We start from the raw sequence: 6,432 nt of genomic DNA, 5'->3' as shown, positions 1-6,432 counted from the left end.
GGGGAACCAAGCCGGTAAACTCCTGGTTGAGCTAGATACCTATTCAGTGTTTGGAACTAGGGACCAGGATTATTGAAAAACTTTGCTTTGTGGCTTCCAACGCCTGCACTCAGTTGAGCGCTCTCCCCAATTCTGTATGCCGGCCTACTCTGGTACGGACACTAGACGGCGCTGCCGGGACGCACTTTCCTTCTCCGAGGAAAGGTAAGAGGGAAGTGTTGTGTTTTTTTTTTTTTTTTTTTTCTACCCGGGGATGGGGGACTCGGGTTTGGCAGTCTTTCCCAGTCTCCCTCCCCTTCCCTCCCCGAGCTCCCAAATCCAAAAGGGTGTGGAAGAGGAGGAGCAGTAGCAACCCTTTTCCGTGACGCGCGTGACCGGTGCTTTCTAATCTCCACCTCCCTCCCGGTGCAATCAGTCAGCCCGGAGGCACCAAACTGTTAGCGTCGGAGACGCAGCTCTAGGTGATTTCCACTACCTTCATACCCCCACTCTAGGCCTTTTGGAGGCAGCAACAGCTGTGGCAGAATGTAACGCGAGCCTGGAGCGCACTTCCAGGGCGCTGCTCCCTCTTCGGAGCGAGGGGGGGGGGGGGCCCGTGTAGGTTTTTGCGCACAGACTGGAGAGAGTTCCGGGGGAAAGCCTGGAGCAGCGAACAGGCGGGAGAGAGGTGGGCAGGCAGAGTTCGCACCTGCAGCCTGCGCTGCGGTCTGGGCGGTAGGGCTGCTGCCCTTTAGGGCATGCGTGCCTCATGAAGAGAGAGAACCACAGGCTGAGGCCCCTGCATCCCTCGTTGTACCATTTGGCCAAGACAAGGTGTGGCTGGAGCACTACCGCTCTGAAGCAAAGTCGCAAAGGAAGAGGTTGAGAGGCAGGCGACTTAGAAGAGTCTGGTCACGGAGCCAAGAGGAGGCGCCCGAGGTTCTAGCGAAGGGGAAGAGTAATTTAGGAACCCTTTTTAGCCTGTCCCTGCCCAGCTCCTCCTAAAGTCCACAAAAGCTCTCCTGAAGTCTAGAAATCCTCCCTGGGTGGGGACAAGTTTCCTAGCATTCTCTTTGGCTAGGACCGGGAGTGGAGAAAACACGCGGGGCTGCTCCGTCTGCTGCTCTCGAAGACACGTTTTCCTCCAAGCCGCCTTCAGCTCCAATCGCCTTTGGGTAGCCTCCCTTTTCGCCCTGGAAGCTCAAGCCCACGCTGTTTGGAACCCAACTCTCCATTTAGCCCTGGACTGCGGCCCATCGCCCCAGACGTGGAACTGCATGCCTGAGCCCTGCTGGACATCGCCGGTTGCTGTGCAAGACTCAGGTAATGCTCCTGTGCATAACGGGACAGTTGGCTGGGGAGGAGAGAATGTGCTAGGCTCTCAGGTGGCAGAAGGGAGCAGGCTGGTTGCGGCCAACAGAGATTCTACCTCTCCTTCAGCCCTGGTTCCTGCTCCTGGAAACACTTGACAGTTTTGTTTCTCTCCCTTCACCTTTCCCAGAAAGTTTAGGGACTCCCAAGGCCAGGGGCTCCTCGCCTTGAAGGAGCGCGCGCTGCCTGCCAGGTGCAGGCGAGCAGTTGCGTTGCATTTTTGCGACCTTATCTTTATGGTTTCTGCTTCTGACGCGGGACTCTGTAGCCTGGAAGGCACTTTCCCACTGGGCTCTTCTGATTCTGCCCACATTTCTGCCCGACGCCAGGAGAGCAAACGGTGCAAGGATAGGGCTCAAGGAGTCTCCTAGGCGAAGGAGCAGCGATGTGCTCCAGCTCCTGGGGGATTCCCAGCAAGCAGGGGAGAAGAGAGAGCTCGGTGATCTGAGACCATCTCTACCTGCCTTCAAAACCCAAGGGACCCCAGCGCAGAATCTGGGACCCTCAATTTTCTCTCCCCACAGGAATCCCTGCTCCCCATTGAGCCGGTTTTTCAGGTTGAGTGACCCTATCAGAACCATTGCTGAAGGGCTTGGAGAGGACCCACCTGCCCTAAGTGTTTCAGACTTCTCCAGAAGGAACCCTTGAGAGGGAGGAAAGGGTGAGGAGGGACAACCACTCAGTGTGACCTGCCTTGTTGCTCTGGGTCCGGATTGGAGCAACCAACTTGATTTGTTACTGTCAGACGTCTAAGAAAAATGCTTTGGCAAAGAAACCTAGCAAAGGAAGTGTGTATTATAATTCTCTGCTGTAAGGGTTTCTCCTGGTTTCTACAACCTCTTCTCTTCCCCATCTCTGGGACCCAGGGACCAAGGAGGGAAAAATCAGTAAAGGGGTATTTAAGGTTTTCTCTATGCCACCCACAAAAGTTGTGGCTGGGCTGAAGTGCTAGAAAAGTACCTCTCAGCTAAAAGCTACTTTTCGGACTATTATGGGTGTTTTGTTTTTTGAGGGGTCTATTCATAAATAATTTACCCCCTCCCCCCACCATGACATTCAATCCCACCTTCCGTAGACTTCCAAGAAGAAATCCTTCTCCCTGTTCCTGGCCAGGGGAGACAAGTTGTGGATTACTGAACAGGTGGCACAGCTAGGCATCAGACCTCAAGTAAGGAAGGAAGGAGGAAGGAAAAGACAGGTCCCTGAGATCTTGCAATTTCAGCCTCAGGAAGGCTACCTCAGTTACAGGGCCCCTGGGAAGGAAGGAGTTAAGTGTCCAGGACAGGTGTGGGGACTGGGGGCCATTTCCCCACTGACACCCTCAGGCTTTCATGAGGAGTTGGATGAAACATAGTGCTCATGCAATGCTGCACAACTGGGCTCTTTCCCAACAGGGTAATAGGCACTTCAACTTCTGTGGGTCCTGTATCTCAGAACATGTTTTTGTTTTTTTCAGAGCTCCTTACTTCCACAGACAGGAATTAGGCAACAATTCTGGGGCCTGGAGAAGTGAAATTCCCAGGTATGCCTCACCCAGAGTCTTCAGGGGAAATTTCTACCTGCTCCCATTTCACCCTTTCTACCCCTCCGCAGAGTAACCCCTACTATAGGGGCACTCCTATTTGGCCACAGATGTCTTGACCCATGCAGTGGCTCCAACTCTGAGCTGCTGTCTCACCATGTGAGCTCTCCAATTTGGGGGCTACCTTGGGCTAGACAGCCTGCAATACCAGCGGTGGAAGCAGATGATTTAAATAGAAAGCATTTACAGGTGAGTAAAAGGCTTTGGCACCAAAGGCTCCTGGTTCCCCTATTTTAGCTCCAGCTGGTCTGGTCAGAAGGCGGGGCAGGAAGCAACCAAAGCTTCCTCAGTGGCAGCGCAGCCTTGGCAGCATTTGCTTCTGCCTGATAGGCCAAGGACAGGCCTTCAGATCATTAGGGCTGGGGATTTAAGCGAGGCTTTGCAGTATGGTCACTGCTGCCCTCACAGATTTCTGGGTGGTCTTCACTCAGGTTGAGCAATGGGCCATTATCATTTTCTATGGGACTCCTAAGCCCTCTCTATGAAGAAGCTAAAGGCACTGGTCAGACATGGGGGGGGGTGGGATGTAGGGTTTTTACAGGTGAAATCAGGTTTGAGTCTTGATTTACCCATTCGCTTCCTGAGACCTGGCTTTTTAATTGAGTAGAACTTTCTTGCATGTCAGTAATTGGTGATATAGTCCAAACAAGCATATGCTGCTTGCCAGGTGAAAGGATGGTGTGCCTATCTGGAGAATAGCCCAAATTACCCACCTGGCATGTGTTTCTATAGGTACAAAGCTACTGGAAGTTTTATTTAGCTTTAAGAAGACATATACCAAAGAGTCCAGCCTTATAAAAGAGGTGGATTTTGAAGTGACTCTTCCAATTTCATTTAAAACAATAAACTTCACATTACCAATTATGTTGGGTTGCATAGTTCACTGAAATGGCTCAGGGTAAAGCATTTGCCATTTGAGAGGGGGAAACGCAGGGAAGGTGAAATAAAATAAGATTGAAGTGATCACATGCTCAGTAAAACAGAATTGTGTGTTCACATCTGTCCCTTAAAGGAAATCGTCACTGTGTGCAGTTTGGTCTGTAGTAGATTCTGTGACAGGTTGTTGTGGCATGATGAAACTTAAAGGAGAAAAATACATTTGCTCCTTTGTACTTGGTGATTTCTGTAACTACTACAGTACTGATTGATTATAGCCAGGACTGTTAGAAGAATACACACGTTGCCTTCTTCATTTGAAAAGTACCATAAGCTATTTGATGAAAATGCACCACAACCAAGTAGAAGGAAAAAAAAAGAATCCTAAGTTTCAGCTGTTTAGTAAAAAGGTGTAAAAGTAAGAAAAAAAAATCACCAAACCTCAAGGTGTGGGCTAATGGGGCTTTTTAGGACTGGTTTCTAGCTGTAGCCAGTAGCCCACACCCCTTAATCCCTAAGGTTTATTTCTTGAGCCTATAGCAGGAAGCCATGATCAGAGCTAACCTGGTGGAGAAGGAGAAATAAATGTTAAATGTGCAATGTGTACCTTAATTATCCTGAGACAGGACTTGAAAATAAGCTTCTTATTAACTTTACCCTCAGAGCTGTCAGTGCCAAGGGATTTGCCAAAGTGAAACATGCCTGGCCAATATAAGGCCTGATACAGAGATGTACTGCATGGGTCCATTTGGCTAAAGCTATTATGAATTCAGACTCTCGACTGGTTCACTTTGAACTGGCTCCCAATGAGCTTGGAGGCACTGGAGTGAGTCTATTATGGGTCAGTTTCTCTTTGGTCAGTCTCTTCCCTAGTCACAGACATAGCTCCAAATCTTTGATCAAGTAACCTAAATACATATTCTCTCTGCCAAGGAGCCAAGCTTTACCCTTCTTCTTGCTTTATTTTCCTCCTTTAATCTGACCTCTTCATGTAGCAGTACCTTGGCTTCCCTCCTGAGTTCTCAAATGCTTTTTGCCTGGCTTGCTTTATTCTTCTATCTGGGTGTTTTATTGGCATGTAAAATATATTCAAACACTATTTTGGCGTCCCTTTCCCTTCAATCTCATTCATCTGTGACTTCTGAATGTCTCCTCCATTCCTGTCTCCTGCATCCTATCTTTTATTAAATGTCCTGAATTTTGTCTCTGGAATAGGTTTTCTCTTTACATTCCTACCACTACCACTCCCTGTCAAATCCTTTAGATTCTTTCCCTCTTTCTTTTCCTTTACTTTTTCCCCCCTTTCTTTCTTTACCTCACCTCCCTTCCCTTCTGTCCTTGACCTGGCCTGTTATAAAAGACTCTTTTTTTTAGTCTGCTCTCCAATTCACTATATCCTGCATATTAGGACTAATCTTCCTGAAGTCCATTTAATTCTTAAGAGCACTGATACCTAGTGAGTGGATATTAAGTGGTGTGGATTGTTATGGAATCTGAGAGTTTCTAATAATAATTGCTTGTTACATTAAATACCTTCCTGCTCACATGATGGTTTAGCTGGACCAGGCAACTCACCATTATCCAACATAACTTTTGTTAGCCATACTGTGTACCTCTGCTTATGCCATTCTTTTAACTTGGAGTATCTTTCTCCTCCTTCTCCCATATCTACTTCTCTGCTTGTTGAGAATGAACCATATTCAAGAAGTAGTTTAAGTGACACCTCTTTCATGCAGCCTTCCTTAATTTCTCTTTCATGCTCCATAGCCAAAATAATTTCTCCCTTCTTGAAACTCTCTTTTTTTTTTTAATGTTCAGTTTATCTTTTTTTTTTAGCTGAATTCTTTTTTTTCCTTTATTTTTTTTTATTTATATATGAAATTTATTGTCAAATTGGTTTCCATACAACACCCAGTGCTCATCCCAAAAGGTGCCCTCCTCAATACCCATCACCCACCCTCTCCTCCCTCCCACCCCCCATCAACCCTCAGTTTGCTCTCAGTTCTCAACAGTCTCTTATGCTTTGGCTCTCTCCCACTCTAACCTCTTTTTTTTTTTTTTTCCTTCCCCTCCCCTCATGGGTTCCTGTTAAGTTTCTCAGGATCCACATAAGAGTGAAACCATATGGTATCTGTCTTTCTCTGTATGGCTTATTTCACTTAGCATCACACTCTCCAGTTCCATCCACGTTGCTACAAAAGGCCATATTTCATTTTTTCTCATTGCCACGTAGTATTCCATAGTGTATATAAACCACAATTTCTTTATCCATTCATCAGTTGAAGGACATTTAGGCTCTTTCCATCATTTGGCTATTGTTGAGAGTGCTGCTATGAACATTGGGGTACAAGTGCCCCTATGCATCAGTACTCCTGTGTCCCTTGGATAAATTCCTAGCAGTGCTATTGCTGGGTCATAGGGTAGGTCTATTTTTAATTTTCTGAGGAACCTCCACACTGCTTTCCAGAGCGGCTGCACCAATTTGCATTCCCACCAACAGTGCAAGAGGGTTCCCGTTTCTCCACATCCTCTCCAGCATCTATAGTCTCCTGATTTGTTCATTTTGGCCACTCTGACTGGCGTGAGGTGATACCTGAGTGTGGTTTTGATTTGTATTTCCCTGA

At 47.4% G+C, this 6,432-nt stretch overlaps 1 long non-coding RNA gene across 1 annotated transcript in view; it reads left to right on the top strand.

Moving 5' to 3' along the window:
- Positions 1-303: 303 nt before the first annotated feature.
- Positions 304-6,432, top strand: part of LOC121024983 (uncharacterized) — a 710,013-nt gene continuing 703,884 nt past the window's right edge. The window contains exon 1 of the long non-coding RNA XR_005787900.1: positions 304-1,302. This is a non-coding gene — a long non-coding RNA (uncharacterized LOC121024983). The remainder of the gene's footprint in view (positions 1,303-6,432) is intronic.

This window comes from Herpailurus yagouaroundi, unplaced genomic scaffold (genome assembly GCF_014898765.1).
Source record: "Herpailurus yagouaroundi ecotype Mexico unplaced genomic scaffold, PumYag 67416, whole genome shotgun sequence".
Taxonomy (NCBI): domain Eukaryota; kingdom Metazoa; phylum Chordata; class Mammalia; order Carnivora; family Felidae; genus Herpailurus; species Herpailurus yagouaroundi.
The sequence above is the reverse complement of the archived record's forward strand: the minus strand, read 5'-3'. Positions and strand labels throughout refer to the sequence as shown.